The sequence below is a fragment of the Chrysemys picta genome, chromosome 5 (assembly GCF_011386835.1).
Source record: "Chrysemys picta bellii isolate R12L10 chromosome 5, ASM1138683v2, whole genome shotgun sequence".
NCBI lineage: Eukaryota > Metazoa > Chordata > Testudines > Emydidae > Chrysemys > Chrysemys picta.
Genome location: NC_088795.1, coordinates 57,769,419 through 57,786,341, shown reverse-complemented (window position 1 = coordinate 57,786,341; position 16,923 = coordinate 57,769,419). Strand labels below are relative to the sequence as shown.

The window sequence follows — 16,923 nt, the reverse complement described above, 5'->3', positions numbered from 1 at the left end:
TACAATATAGAACTAAACTATTGTTGTATGTAAAGTAAATACGTTTTTTAAAATGTTTAAGAAGCTTCATTTAAAATTAAATTAAAATGCAGAGCCCCCCGGACCGGTGGCCAGGACCTAGGCAGTGTGAGTGCCATTGAAAATCAGCCCGTGTGCCGCCTTTGGCACGCGTGCCATAGGTTGCCTACCCCTGATGTAAAGTGTGTGCCATAGGTAAGCACACAATTGCCTAAGGTGCAAAGCTGCGGCAATTGCAGTCCAGCAAGGAACAGTGCCGGCTCCAGGTTTTTTGCTGCCCCAAGCAAACGATAAATAAATAAAAAGAGTTGGAGTGCCGCTGCCGAAGCAAAAACACAACAACAGCAAAAAAAATGGAGTGCTGCCGCTGAAGCAAAAAAAATAAAACCTGGAGTGCCGCCCCTTGAAAAGTGCTGCCCCCAAAGGGCCGGAGTGCTGCCCCTTGAAAAGTGTTGCCCCAAGCACATGCTTGGAATGCTGGTGCTTAGAGCCGGCCCTGGCAAGGAAGGAGCATGAACTGGAGAAGCAACCCTCGAGCATAGATACCAAAGCAAATATCTGTTCCCTCTCTTGGTGATACTACTGCCCGTCTCCACGTAAAAGGAAGGAGCACCTGTTGTCCAGACTGGTGGTTGAAAATAAATAAGTTCTCTTAACAAGTACATTACAAACAAGAACAAAGTGTCACTGTGGGAGTATGTCATTCAATTCACTGCAGCTGACCAAACTCCACTGTGGGTTACCGCATTTTACTCAGAGTGCAAAGGCAACAAAACACCCACTAACAAACTGTTGTTTCATTCAAAATGGCCCTTTCTGGGATTGCAATTTTTAATCAGAACAAACTATTCTGCCTTTTATGGACTTGCACATTTAAAAAGATATTTGTAATATTAGGATTTGAGAAAAGAACCCTGTATGCACAAGTTTCAGTCATGATTATGAAGATTTCAAATCTAAATCTATAAACACTAAGGGTATGTCTACACTGGAAATTTCAAAGCGCTGCCGCGGGAACGCTCTCGCAGCAGCACTTTGAAGTGCGAGTGTGGTCGCGCGCGAGCGCTGGGAGAGAGCTCTCTCAGCGCTCCTGGTAATCCACCTCCCCGAGGGGATTAGCGCTGGGAGCATGGCTCCCAGCTCACAGAGCCTGTCAACACTAGCGCTTTAAAGTGCTCAGACTTGCTGCGCTCAGACTTTCACACCCTTGAGCCAGCAAGTTACAGCGCTATAAAATGTGAGTGTAGACAAGACCTAAGACCAGGTATACACTAAAAAGTTAGGTTGACCCAGCTATAATCACTCAGGGGTGAAAAATCCACACCCGTGAGTGATGTATTTAAGCCAACCTAATCCTCAGTGTAGACCAGGGGTCTCAAACACGAGGCCCGCAGGCGGCCCACAAGGTTATTTTCTGTGGCCCGCGAGCTCCTCACAGCCCCCCCTCCTTCCTTCCCCCAGCGTTTACCTAGAGCGGCTCCGGCCCGACGCGCACCGGGGGCCGGGCTGGCTCCCTGCCTGCCAGCCCTGCCTTCACGCTGCTCCGGGAAGAAGCCGGAACGTGGGGAAGGGGGGAGGGACACACTGGCGTGTGTGTTGATGTTGCTTCAGGCACCGCCCCCAGCAGCTCCCATTGGCTGCAGTTCCCCGTTCCCAGCCAATGGGAGATGCTGGGGGCGGTGCCTGAAGCAACACCAATACACACATCCCGGAACAGCGCAGGGACAGGGGCAGGAGTGGGGCAGATAGACAGGCAGGGAGCCTGCCCTGCTCCTGGTGTGCGCCAGGCCAGAGCCTGCCCCCCGAACTCCTCCTGCAGCCGAACCCCCTGCCCTGAGCCCCTTGCCACACCCCTCCTGCACCCCAACCCAGTGCCCTAAGCCCCCATCACACCCAACACCCCTCCTGCACTCCAACCCCTTGTCCTGAGCCGCCTTCTGCACCATGCACTCCGACCCCCTGCCGCACCCCAACCCACTGCCAAGCCCCCTGCCGCACCCTGCACTCCAACCGCCTGCCCTGAGCCCCCTCCTGCACGGCTCACCCCTGCCCTGACCCCCTGCCGCACCCTTCACCTTCCGCACCCCACACCCCAACTCCCTGCCCTAAGCCCCTGCCACACCCCACACCCCTCCTGCACCCCTGGGGGCAGGGACGGGGCAGAGTTGGGGTGGGGATTTCAGGGAAGGGGTTGGAATGGGGGCAGGGAAGGGGTGGGAAGAGGCGGGGCAGGGGTGGGGCCTCATGGAAGGGGTGGAGTGGGGGCGGGGCCGAGGGGGGGGAGGTGTCAGTGATGCAGCCCTCGAGCCAATGTACTAGTCCTCATGTGGCCCTCGTGGTCATTTGAGACAGCGCGAGGTTGACAGAAGAATTCTTCCGGGACAGGAGAACCCCTCCTGTCTACACTGAATGAGCTACTACACTGAAGTGCTACAGCAGCACAGCTACAGTTGTTCCACTGCAGCATTTCTAGTGAAAATATACCTTTAAGCTTGCTGTGGGCTAGTAGGCAGATGTACAATCCATCTTTCTGATACAAAATGTTTAAGAAAATACTAGTTTTGAGGATACATAAAACTAAACCTGAACAAGCCTTATTTTTTAGGTTAAACAAATTTGCTGGATGAACCATGGAAAAACCGCCTAGGGTGAACCCATTGGGATCTATGTTATGTTAGTTTCAGCTACAGATTGCTCTTACATACATTTGAAAGAGGAAGGGGTTAAAAATGGCACCAGGATAACTTAGAAGTCACAAACCAGAAGCTTGCCATGGGATCTGAGAATCAGACAAGTAGAAGGGAAGGCTGTCCTAGATGATAATGCAACCTAGGAGAGAAACTGTAGAGAACCAAATGGGGGAGGACAGACAAAATTCTGGAATTGGAGAGGGAGAGGAAATAGGCTGAAGAAGAAACGAGGATGAGAAGGAAGGGGGAGGCTGTCCAGGTCCACAAGTCTCTTGAAGACATTATTTAAATACTGATGTGCTTGGCATACCAGAATATGAAATGGACCAGGGTACAGTGAAAATTTTTGCAGCTGAGATGACACGTAGCTATTGCTGAGCACAGAAACAGTATGGCCACAACTGACATAGTTTGTCTAACAATGGCAGAGGGACCCAGAGAGTGGCAAAGTCATTCACAGAGGGTCTGCAGTGGGGCAGGACATCCACAGCCACCTCTCCACCAGCACCCAAAAATGGATGTCAAAGGCTGAGAGAATGGCATAACAATAGAAGCTGGGGAATGCACTATTCAGAACACCCCCATTATAGCCTCCACTGCTTGGATTCCCTGAAACAGATTAGAGCTACTCCTGATCACAGTGAACTTCAACAAAGGGTAGGCACTTCCGTGCAGTCACCTAAATAACCCCGCTGCAGCAGCAGGAAGATTCATTTTCCATTCCTTGGGCAGCAAGAGTTAATCTAATCCAAAGTAGGATAAAATTCTGATTTGCAAATTTTAGGTACCTAGAACCTGGGAGGTAAAGAAAGTAACAGGAGAACGAAGAATCCTTCAAAACAGCTGTTGTCCTGTATTGTTGTCTCAGGTAATAGAGGGGTTTTTTTTGTGTGTTTGTTTTTTAAGACGTTAATAGTTTTCAGTGTTAGAATATAATCCATGGCTGGAATTACAATCAAGGTATAGGAATCCAGTGATTGGTAAATTTGTTAAGCTAAACATATTTTATGAAGTGACTAGCAAATAAAATCAGGCTCAAGAATTGGCCCACAGCTGAAAGTTCCAAATTAGCCACATTGGAATCCATTTTTAACTTCTCTCCAGGAACAACACAACTACAAGCATCAGAATGGCAAGCATGCTTTGTAAGGAAAAAGATATTATCTGGAAGTTTAGTATTCCTCTCAAAATGCTCTTAGGGAGGAAGGATAACCAAAGCACAAGCAGCAGTACAGATGAACAACAAGAAAAGAGCTTGCTGCAGGACTAGGTCTGTATCTTGCGTATGAGTACTGGACTGACAGTCCTATTGCCTTTCATCCACCCGGGGCTGGGGGGGGGGGGGGGGGGAGAGGGAGGAAGAGAAATACATCAGTGATGGCAGAAGAGCAAGCTCCCCACACTCCCTTGCAAAAGAAAGAATCTTACACCTGACCCAGTTGGACCCACTTCCACAGGAGGGACAGTTCTGTCCCCATACCCTTTCAATGCCTGGCCTTTCTACTGAGGTCATCAACAATGTTACCAATTACATCCCTGATTTTTTTAGCCCCCTCAAGTGTTTACTTATCCTGTGGGAATGGAACTAAGACAACTCACTCATTTAATGTATCTTCTAGTTGGTAACTTTCAGTTACTTCCCACCTGGGTTGGAGTTGAAACACAGATATGAGTGAAAGGTTCTATATCCCATTTCCGATCCACTGTGACATCCAGTCACCCCAAGTAAACCTTTGTTACTGTTTTCCTTAAAGGGGAGACTGTTCATTACTAAAACTGTATGAAGTGGAAAACTTCTGAAAAACTTGAGAACATAACATTTTACAAAATCTGTCACTGTGTTCCCCCTCCTCTGCTGCTGCTGCTGAAATACAAGTGTGTTAGAACAGTTTGTACTTTTCCCACCTACCTTAGCCTCTTCTCAGATGTGATCAACTGATCTAAGATCATTTCTGTTACAAACTCCCACAATAAAAATAAGTTGGCCTGGGCCGCCTAGAAATCATGGTTATTTTATCAGCTTTTGTACCCAACACCTTTACCATTAGTGTGATTTCTAAAACAAGAAAGAAGCACGAGAGAGAGCGAGAGATAGGAGTCACTAGTAGAACACCGCACCTGCTCAGTAGGCCCTTAAGCAAAAACCTTGACTAGTGTGAGAACAACAAAGCTGAGAAACAAATCTAAGGGCCAAAAACCATATTTGTATTTGATACACTATATATTTCAAAACTTCCCCAAAACAATTCTTGAACATTGAACTCTGCAGACCATAAGTTACTGCAGTTTGATAGTTTGACACAGGTACAGTTTGCCCCAGTCTACCCCAGCCAGAGCTATAGTGCAACATTTGCAGAGGTTCTGGATGTGTTCCATCTCCATTTTATACAAAAAATGCAAGATATCCCTGTTACTGGGTTTGCTGCCTGCTGCCCCTTTTTGAGGTCTCTATGAATGCACCTCCTCAGATGTCTTACCTCAGTTATTTGCCTCCTCTAGGGCAGAATTCCATCGTCACCCACTCTTACATCAGGACCAGGTTATAGTCCCTTAAGTACCAATTGTGACTAATTCAGCAGGTCTGTGGTTGGACTCTGGAAGGGATTCTCTTTGGGATGTTGTGTCAGCTTATGTTTGCAGTGAGATAAACAGTTTCTTCAAAACAGAACATTATTTTGCCCACAACATACAAAGCACTTGGAGACGTGGACTTAAAGTAACAAAGAGACCTATACATATAATTCCTACCTAAACTTAACCTCGCTACCCATAGTTGAGGCTGCTCCAGCTGATTCCCCATCTCTGAGATAGGAGAACCAGCCCACACTGCTTGCAGCCTTCTTCTCCCTTGGCCTCTTTGTGTCTCAGGCTAGGTCTATACTACCCGCCTGAATTGGCGGGTAGAAATCGACCTCTCGGGGATCGATTTATCGCGTCCCGTCGGGACGCGACAATCGATCCCCGAATCGGCGCTCTTACTCCACCAGCGGAGGTGGTAGTAAGCGCCGCCGACAGAAAGCCGCAGAAGTCGATTTTGCCACCGTCCTCACAACGGGGTAAGTCGGCTGCGATACGTCGAATTCAGCTACGCTATTCACGTAGCTGAATTTGCGTATCTTAAATCGACTCCCCCCTGTAGTGTAGATGTACCCTCAGTCAGTCAGCCTGCCTTTTCACTAACACACCCTGGCCAGCCTCTCAGTTTAAACAACCACTCCTCTCCCTTTCTGCCTTTTTAACTTCTGGGAATTTTTTTATCTTAGGCTTAACCTTGGAAGAGTAAAGCCTGGATGGAACCAGCTTGGTAAATTTTTATCCCAACTGATGTCCCAGCAATTGTTATCATATCTCCTTTAAAGATGGAAACCTAAGGCTATTTTATCTATATCATTGTTTTACCTTTCCTGCTGGGCCCCTTAACAGCCCCTGTAAAACCTCCTTTGAGTTAACTCTATGCATTCTGTCAGTGAGCAATACAGAGTTGAACACAGAAACAGTCACACATACTTTTTATGAATATTAATAGACATCTCACCAGCTCATAATGCAAGGATGCAGTAATCTACTTAGGACTACTGGTTATCCTCTTCTAGCCCTTAAGTAACTGTCTAGTAACACCACAGTGCAGTTCTGCAATTAAACCAGTACAGAAAACCATGTCTCCAATACAGTTATCTTTCAAGTCAACCTTCTTAGGAACAAACTGCTTGTTAAGCCTCACAATTGGCTGTATGCTGAAGTCCTCTATCTGAGCCAAACAAAAAACCTCATTAATTTGCCCTGCTGTTGTAGCTACTTCCCATCTTCCCCTCATTCACAAACAACCACCAGCAACCACTAACATTTATACAGCATCTTTCCTCCAAGCATCCCAAAGTGCATGAAAATGCTTTATAGACTATATACACATACACGGGGATTACACAATTGAAGGAAACCATCTGTGGAGAATGAAGGGGTTATGTGTATTTTCTTACAAATACCATATGCACCTCAGTTTACCTATTTGATATTATCCTGCCCAACTGGAAGGAGTTAAATCAATGGAGACTGACATGTCTAGACATAGCCTTAGTATTCTCTGCACTTCTTAGTATACCCAGGTCCATGTACCTTTTCATGCAAACCTGTGCTTTTCAAGCTCATCTTTGAGCACTCCACACTGCATTATTATGCATGCCTCATACCTGGGACAGCATGACCATACTGTGATATGCTGATGTGTCGGCTGCTGTAACTTGCGATGGCCTATCCGAGGGTTCTTAGCATCCCAGCTAATTGTAGCCTCTCTAGGGTTTGGTTCATGTTGGAGTATGGGACAACTTGTCTGTCCATCCCACAGCACTTGACTGGAAGTGCTCTTAGCCCACCAACACATCCAGCTGAGCCATTTTGGGTCTGCAGGATCCCTGCTACCACAGCCAGCAACATGGATCCAGTACCAGAAGACGACTTTTTCCTGTTCACAATTACACCATTTCAGGATTCAGGCAAAACATCTGCAAGATGCTGGCGGACAATTTGGTAGCAGTATCTATCCTATAGAAGGCAGATCTCAAGGCAGGAGAGACAGTGAGTGTACAGACATATCATCTGTGAGCCAGATGATGCACCTAAATGTCTCCTCCCACTACCTCAGATACCCCATATTCAGACCCATGATTCTGGAGCAGAGCCACAAGCACAGACTGGTAGGATCACATTGTTATATGGAGCTTGGATGACCAGCAGTGGTTCCAAAACGTCTGCATGAAGTAGCAGATGATCCTGGACCCGTGTGAGCCACTCACACCTACCTTGTGGCATCAAGACACACCCATGAAGGAAGCCATACCGGTCCAGAAGCAGGTCACAGTATCTATCTGGAAGCTGGCTACCCCAGACTACTACCAGCCCATGGCTAACCATGGTGTTGGCACATCAACTGTGAGGGTTGTGATGAGGTGATCAGGACTGCTTGCACAAAGGTGATGGGCATAAACAAAGTGCCTGAAATAATTGCCACCTTTGAAAGAGCAGGCTTCCAAAACTGAGGGCGGGGGGAGCTATCAATGGGACTCGTGCCCATAATTTATCTTCCACAAAAAGCAAATGAATACATAAACTGCAAAGGGTACTATTCCATCATTATGCAGGCATTGATCAGTCACAGAGGCAGGTTCATGGACACCAATGTGCAGTGTACTAGCACAATGCAAGATGCCAGGGGTTTCTTGGAGATCAGGATTTTACCTTCTTTGAAAGACAGGGCATTTATATTTCCTCCAAATGACACTTATCAATGAAGTCTGTACCCACAGTTATTCTAGGGGACATTGCATACCCATTCCTGACATAGGATTATAAAACCATTTCCTGACCTCAGAGGGCCTGGCAGAAGAAGATTCAGTTAACAAGCTCACTAGCTATAAAGATTGTGATGGAATGTGCAATTTGGCAGGTTGAAGGCAAGCTGGCATTGCCTTCAAAACTATTTGGATGCCAGTATTGCCAATCCTGTCTGCATTATTGTGGAAGCTATGCACTGCCTAACATCTGTGAGGCAAAAGGAGAATGATTTTGTCAGGAGTGGATTCAAGACACTTCTGGACTGCAGGGATGGTACATGCAACCAGAAAGAGCACCTATCATTACTGGGGTGGGAACCCATGAACAAGGGAAGTCAGAGAAGCCTTGTGCACCCACATGATCAGTTTGCACAGTGATATGGATGACAGAGAATGAACTAATACAGTTATCCCACAATTTTTGGAGCCACTGCAGCTTACAAATATAATAAAACCTGTTAATGTAGCTCTATGCATAACTTATGTACTGCTCGCATGAAGTTTGATTTTTATGAATTTAACAAAACCTGTTCATGTAGCCTTGGGACTTGTTCTTGTTTGCAACCAAAACACTTTATTTGAAACATGTATATACATAACACTTTAAAAACATTATAGGCAGACCAGCTGCCATCAAGAGGCAAAAGGCAAAAAAACTCCAAACTAACAGAAGTGCAAAACCGGCAAACTATATACAGTGCCAACACTTCAGCTTCCACTGGTAGTGGAAGGTATGTCCCCTTCATGACTGTTCCTTCAGAAGCATGTTGTCCATGTGGGTCAGATTTGTACAGGGGTTGTCTAGTGCACATAATATATTCTATTATTCCACAAACTGTTGATTGTATGGGTCATGGACCAGCCACCTCAGAATTGTCCAGTAACTGCACCAGCTGCTGGACATGATAGCATCGGAAGGCAGCACATACTGTAGATGGACCTTGTACAGGAGCTGGTGCTGCATCTGGGGCCTGTTGCCTGGTGGCCATATAAGCAAGCGATCTCTCAAAAAGGTCCTGTGACGGGTTAGATCACAGAAGCTCCCCTCCCCCTTGGGAGCTGCCACCTGATGTGTCAAAGCTACTTCTGCCCCTGCTTTCCTGCCCTGTCAGCTTAGGACTTCAGTGCCCTGCCTGGTTTGAGCCAGACTTGCTAGCCTGCTGCAAACCCAGACCCAGGTCTGAACCACGTCCCTTAACAGCCGTAAGCTCGACTGAAAGCAGCTAACAGAAGTGTTCTTATCTTTAACACTCAGATGACCAACTCCCAGTGGGGTTTAAACTGAAATAAATCCGTTTTACCATGTATAACGCTTATACAGGGTAAACTCCTAAATTGTTCGCCCTCTAGAACACGGATAGAGAGATATGCACAGCTGTTTGTCCCCACCCCCAGGTATTAATACATACTCGGTGTTAATAAATAAAAAGTGAATTTATTAAATACAGAAAGTAGGATTTAAGTGATTCCAAGTAGTAACAGACAGAACAAAGTGAATTACCAAGTAAAATAAAATAAAACACGCAAATCTAAGTCTAATACAGTAATACAACTGAGTACAGATAAAAACCTCACCAGTAAGCTTCCTTTTACAGATTAGTCTCCTTCTAGTCCGGGTCAGCAATCACTCACACCCCCTGTGGTTACTGTCCTTTGTTCCAGTTTATTTCAGATATCCTTGGGGTGGAGAGGCTCTCTCTTTAGCCAGCTGAAGACAAAATGGAGGAGTCTCCCACGGGCTTAAATAGACTCTCTCTTGTGGGTGGAGACCCACCTCCTCTCTCCTATACAAAGTCCAGCTCCAAGATGGCGTTTTGGAGTCACATGGGCAAGCCACATGTCCATGCATGACTCAGAACTACAGGTAGCAGCCATTGTTCACATGCTACCTTGAACATCCTCAAGTAGACTTCTTAGGTGGATTGGAGCATTCCAAGATCCATTGTTCCTTAAGTGCTTCTTGACTGGGCACTTAATTCCTTTCTAAAGAAGCTGACCAAATGCCTTACAAAGCTTACTTAATCAAGCACGTATACAGCCAATATTCATAACTTCAAGTACAAAAATGAGATATGTGTACAAATAGGATGAATAGATTCAGTAGACCAAAACCTTTACAGAGATATGTTACATGGCACATGTAGCATAAAACATATTCCAGTTATGTCATATTCCCATAAAGCATTATGGGATACATCGTCACAGATCCTTCTGCTGCACTCTGTCCCCTCCTCTGAACCTCCGGTCATGTTTCAGGAAGTGTTCCTATCAAGGTCCAAGTTCCTGGCTTTGATTTTAACATCCTTTCAGGCACAATTGCGATTTGATGGTCATAAGCTTTCTAGAGGTGGCTGCAAAGAGGAGAGAGCTCCTATTCCAGGCCAGTGGGGGACTGACATCCATCTATCCAAAGGAGATTTGGATGTGGTGACTGACCAGCATTTCTATGAACAGAAAGGACACGAACTATAGAAGTGGGTGTAATAAGTATGTCTTACCCCAGAATCTGATTGACTGTCCAGAGTGCCTACTCTGCAAGAAGTTTGAATGCTAAACCAGTCAGGAACAGGTCGGGGGGGTGGGGGGGAAAATCAGTAAGATGCGGATGTTTAGACTTATTACACCCCCTTTACAACCACCCTGCACAGCATGCCAAGCCCAGATAGGGGCCCAGGAAACTAAACACATCCACTGCTGACATTTGGACTGATAAGTCTTCTAGACAGCCTGGGACACTTCAGTTGTACCAGAGGGCGCTCTGGCATGGCAGCACTATAAACAGAGCTTTATGTGCAGATCTATGAATCTATGCTCAGTAAGGCTAAGCCACCAACCCTTTTTTGATCAATAAACAAACAGCTAGCGTTAGCCTCTTACTAGATACATTGTTAATTTTTTTTCCCCATCTGGGAATCCATCTTAGCTCCCATCTGGTGTCAGGTATGGGGGCAGTCAGGGAAATGGCATGGCTTCTGTCCTCTACAAGAGCAAAGTATAGCCCTTTGTATCTAATAATAATTGTATTGGGCACAACTCAAAAATACCTCCCATTCTTAGCGGCAATAATAAAATATAGTGATCATAACATACCAGACTTTGACGCTTCCTCTTAGGGCTGCTCCCCAGGGCCATTCCCAAACAGGTCCTCCGACAATGGACCCAGGACATCCCCTTAGCTGGTCCATCTGTGTAGGCTGATCTGGGCCTGGCAGAAGCACCCTGGTTTATTGAGGGGTCTGCTCAAGCAACTCCAGGCTCTCCTTTGGTGGTGTGTCTGTTCCCGCAGCCTCTGAGTCTGAGATTATAAGCATTCTATCCCTGCTTAGGAAACTGTCATGCAGGATTTTAGTGAAGCTCCCAGTACCTAGTTGAATTCACTATACCATGGGCAATAGCTGGGGAGCTCCCAGATTCATCATTCCCATCCTTCACTTTGCAATAGGCAGTCTTGAAGTGCTTGATCCGCTCCTAGCATGGAATACCTGTTCACTGGATCTCCAGCCCCACCAGCCTTTCATAAGCATGCAGGTTTCTTGCTGCCATCACACCACATATTGACCAGAACCCTGGTGCGTTCTTCTGGCCAGCTAGCTGTGCGCAGGGCATCTTTTCAGTTTTCCAAAGAGCTGGGCTTACTTGTGTTTACTTCTAAGCAGTCCATATGGAAGGGTTAAACATCAAGAAGCTAGGAGGTTGCTTCCAGTTCCTGAGAGTCGAGTGTGACATTGGGAGCGAGAAGGACCAGGACACACAGCCCAAAAGAATGTAGGATAGCATTGTCAGACTCTCCGAATACAAACATAGGCTTCCAGCAGCATCCTCACTGCAAAGTGGGTAGGCTTGGTTACAGGCTTGAGTGAAATGCAGGCTCATACCTATACACCTAGGAGACCCAGCAAACCCATGTTTTGAGGAGGTACTGCCAAATGTCAGAGGGCCGCGTGTGTGGACAGTAGAGAGGTTTGAACTTAAACATGTGTCAGAGATCAGATATACTATGCAGTGTAGACATATCCAAAGGGTCCTTGAGGAAATAATAGGGGAGCTATCAATTGGAGAACACCTTTACCTGTCTCCAGCCAGGCTGGCAAGGTTTATTTTTTCCAGGCCTGAGCCTATGATCAAAGTGGATACTAATACCTTAAAAGATGCTGACCTAAAGAAGAAGGGGTGGCGTGGGTTGTCACCAGCTGCCCATGGAGGAGACACTGACAGAGACATGCTGTGAGAAAGACACACAAATTGTAGCAAGTAGTCTCTCTCCGCCAACCAAGAGATGGAGGTAATTGGGCTGGAGGGAAATTTTAAAAAAGCTTCCAAGGAACAATTCATGTTTAGGTGAGGGGAAAGATGCATTTAGGTCTTTATTGTTTTAACCTTTTGCTTTGCATGCTATGTAACTTTGGGGGAATAAATGCTTTGCTTTGAAGAAGCTGCATTTTGAGTCACTTTAATCAGCTGCTGTCACGGGCTCTTGGAGGTAAAGGGCTTACAAGTGCCAAAATACAGTTGGTCCTGTCAGGAGAACACCATTAGTAGACAAGGGAGCTGCAAACCAGAGATCCAGTTTAAGAGTGGGATAACCACATGATTCCTTTCCCAGAGAGGGGTGAAGGTAGCAAAACCCATCCACATCCCCATAGTGGTACACTCAAGAAGGACTAAAAGAGGTCTAAAAGCAGCTTGCCCTGTGACCATGATCTAATCCAGGGGTAGGCAACATATGGCACGCGTACCGAAGGCGGCATGCAAGCTGATTTTCAGTGGCACTCACACTGCCCAGGTCCTGGCCACCGGTCTGGGGGGCTCTGCATTTTAAATGAAGCTTCTTAAACATTTTAAAAACCTTATTTACTTTACATACAACAATAGTTTAGTTATATATTATAGACTTATAGAAAGAGACCTTCTAAAAACGTTAAAATGTATTACTGGCACACGAAACCTTAAATCAGAGTGAATAAATGAAGACTCAGCACACCACTTCTGAAAGATTGCCGACCCCTAATCTAATCTCTCTGGTTAGCAGTCAGCAGCCTACATGACAGTTTACAGGAATAATGAAGACTAGTTCCCATTCCCTAAAAGAGAGAAATTCTGGGTCAGCAGAATGTAATTACCAAACTGGAAACTAGCCAAAACACTGGAGTAAATCTCCCTGCTCTTACAAAGGAGGCCACCAGATCTTTACTGACCATGATTGGCAAGACTTCAATTTTAGGTCTCTCATAATAGTCAGAGGCTGAGTTAATGTAAAAGAGTTAATGCTTTTGAAAGAGTATTTAAGTGCAAATAGGAAAGTCAGACAGGACTAAAATTTTCTGTACTGCTTATCACCACAGTGATATATCCCCCGCCAACCCTTCTAGATCTCTAACAATCTTCAGTAACATAAACCTGGCTCCTTCATTACCCAGAAAACCTAGCGCCCATTTACTGTATTCCTTTCTGTTGCAAGTTTTAGAACTGAAAACCTGTTATTGCAATTTTTCCCTAAAAAAATCAGCTTATTCATAGGCTTTCCCGCACATTACCTCCATGCCTACAGAAACCAGGGTCTACCCTTTTCACTCTTCAGTTTTTGAGGGGAGGGAATTGATACCAGTTTGTGGCCATCTCATTCACTGCAAACTTCCCCTCTGCCATGAGAATTTGTCTGAAGTTGAGCCAACTCCTATGCAGGGCAGCATTGTGCTGCCTTTTAAGGTGTGTGGGGGTGGGGGAGGAAGTAATGGGTGCCATCAACATTTAAACAATGGTTTCCTGTATTCTAATCATGAGTCCAAGAGTGACTGTCTATGGTGAAGTCATGTAATTTTCCATCCTACCCCCACCCCCATCTGTAAAATGAGGATATTTATTTACCTACTTCACAATAGAAGGGTGATATGTAGTGCTTTAACAAAAGCTTCCCAAGTGCTAAGAGGAGTGTGGATGACATATGGGTGGTAGAAAAGGAGACAGACACTGTGGGGAAAGTAAAAAGAAAAGAAAAAACATGGGGGGTGGGGAACAACATGAAAGACACAGGGGATGGACAGCAGAGAATGGCGGTCAATAGGAAAAGTTCAAGGAAAAGAGATACAACACAGCCACCACACAACCAAGCTTAGTTTATACACCTTCACTTGTTGCACTTCCCTGGCAGACAGACATTCTACCCTACATATAAATTACTGGATACTAGGTTTGTGTTCTATTGTGTTAAACAATAGAAAGTAGTAGAAAATAACCTGAAGTTCACCATAAACAGAAACAAAACCACTCCAGCAGTCCCCAGCTCCTTGACTTGCTTTCTCTGAAAACAAGTTTTGGCTAATATGCATGTAGCCCAGCTCTCTATGCTGTGGAGCACTTGTCCTGAAGCAGAGAAAACTAGTAGAGGCCCAAGGACTTCCCTCCCCTCTAAGTTTTTAAAAAATAAAAATTAATCTGGTGACCCTAAAGAATTCTCACCAACCATCCCCAAAATCCTGAGGCCAATCCTGTGCCAAGTGGTATGCTCATACAGAGGAAAATCAGGTAAATTTGTCAGCAAAATTTGATTTTGCACTACTCAAAGGGTTAAAGGCTGGCTTAAAAAGGAAGAATTTGATAACTTCAAGTATCTATACGCTACTCCCAAGTGTTTTCTTGGATTGTTTGAGAGAATCTTTTTTTAATATTTTAACCTATATTAAAAGGTCACACAGCTAATGCCGTTCTGTTCTGCTCTGCTACCAGTGACATTCTCACAAGAACACAAGAGTTACCATTTTTGATCATCAATCCATTTTAGGCATGAGGCTCGATGGAGGAGCTCAATCTTACACCTGTTGAAGAGCTCATTTCTGTAGCACACAGACACGGACTAGCCCAAAATGGCACAACTAAATCAGAGAAAGGCAATAATACTCGATAAATCTAAATCACTCAGACAGCTTTTGCATTTTAAAAGAACTGTACAAACCATGAAATGCAGTAAACAAATGATTACGGACTTCTTTTTTAAAAAGTTCTCTCTCTCAAAGCCTATCTGTAAAACTAATTTGGACATTAACAGTCAAATTAACAGAGGTGGAAGGGAAGTGGCATTATTTTGGAGTACCAGGCAGACAGGGTTATCTGATTAGCCACAAGGTCTTTCAGCCCATTTTCTTTCCTCCACTCTGTTCTTGACCACGTTTAACAAAAATCAAGCCAAAGTAAAAGAGGAACCTTCTTTCATTGTATGAAAAATCTAAGATTATAAGCAGAGACAGACTGGTCTAATGACTACATCTCCTTAGATGGCTTACATAAAAAATAAAAAAAAAAAACAAGTCATGAGACAGGATGTGTTACATCTGAGAAACCTACTGGCAATTTTTTTCCTCTTTTATGCAGCTATTTTTACTGTACACTTTTAGTTACTGAATATATCAGTAAAGGAAATAAAGAAATGCAAAAGTTAAGTTACTTTCCTGAAGGAAACAAATTAATTTCTTGAGAGAATTAAAATAAGACAAATTGATTTTTTTTAAATAACTTGGAGAGGGAAAAACTAAGTGATGAATTGGAAAAAGAAATAAAGGAACAAGTTCTGTAAGTGAAGAAACAGCACCTGTAACACAATGCACAGAAGTGTTCCCTATTGGCTTTAATCTTCTACCTCTCTGCCAACTAGGCCCACCTTTGCTGAGCATGAGAGATCAGACAAGATTACCAACTGGCAAGTTTGGATGCAGGCTAATGATTTTCTCTGGAAGCATGCCATGTACTGAGGTTGCAATTTCTTCATTTGCAGAGCCTGTTCCTGAAGTTCTGACACTAATTCTCCTTCCAGTTTTTCACTTTTTATTTTTTTTAATCAACTATACCAGATATCTGAACTTTGGGACAGTTCAGATCCAGACTTCGTGACTCTTACTGCAAACTACCAAGAACTGACATGTTGCATTGTTACAGCACAACCCAAGACTTCCACCATTGAGTTCAATCCTCCTACATAGGAACAGCATTGTTCTAGAGCAGACCTTGGGGGGAAGGGTGGGGGAGGGGCATCACAGACAGGCTATCGAGGTAATAGTTGGGTTTTGGTTGGGTTGTTGCTTTTGGTGGGGAAGGGTAGGGAGAAGGAGAAGGAAAAAAGACAATTTTGAAATAAATGTTGATGGCAAAGTAAGTCTTTGTGGCAGTCTGTCTCTTTTCCTTTCCTTCCATCTCCATCCCTGCTTCCACTAACTCACCATACAAGTTATAAATGAATGCCTTTTATGAACACACACACACACACAGGTATCCTGCAACAATTTGAAAACATTAGTTCAAAATACTGATGTAAACTGAATCCCTGTCACAGTCCCAAATTAGCATAGAAAAAGTACAGTTCTAATGTAGGAATTATTTCAAATATTTTAAAATCTGTAGATTTGTCTCAGTTCAATATTGGTGCATTTTAGGTCCAGTTTTTAACAGAAATGTTTATAACGTGCAAGGCAATAAAAACGAATGGGTATTTGAATATATTAGTGAAGTTCAAACAAAGTAGATCCTCATGACAGCATTAAGCCTCACTCATTTAGGAAGTAGCAGCCTGGGACTTTGACTCTTATTTGATTTGCCCATTCAAGCAGTTAATCTTTTATTCCATTCTCCATCCTTCGAAATGAAGTGTAGAATACATGCTCAACCAATTTATGAATGTTTAACTAGAATTAAATTGTAAGCCACATATTTTAAAACCCTCTTTTAAGCCATAAAGCTTTTCTCTTTATGCACCCATTACGCTTGTAATGTTGCAGCGGGGCTATTTAAATAATTTATCATTTAATTTGTATGTACACATACACAAAACCTGGGAAGTTTAGAATTTCACAAGTTATGACATTTTGGTTTTCTGAGGGCCACTCTAGCTCAAGTTGACCCTG

At 44.5% G+C, this 16,923-nt stretch overlaps 1 protein-coding gene across 11 annotated transcripts in view; it reads right to left on the bottom strand.

Annotated features, from left to right (window-relative positions):
• ARHGAP10 (Rho GTPase activating protein 10) overlaps positions 1 to 16,923 on the bottom strand; it is a 257,127-nt gene that overhangs the window by 192,400 nt on the left and 47,804 nt on the right. The gene's annotated exons all lie outside the window — the stretch shown is intronic.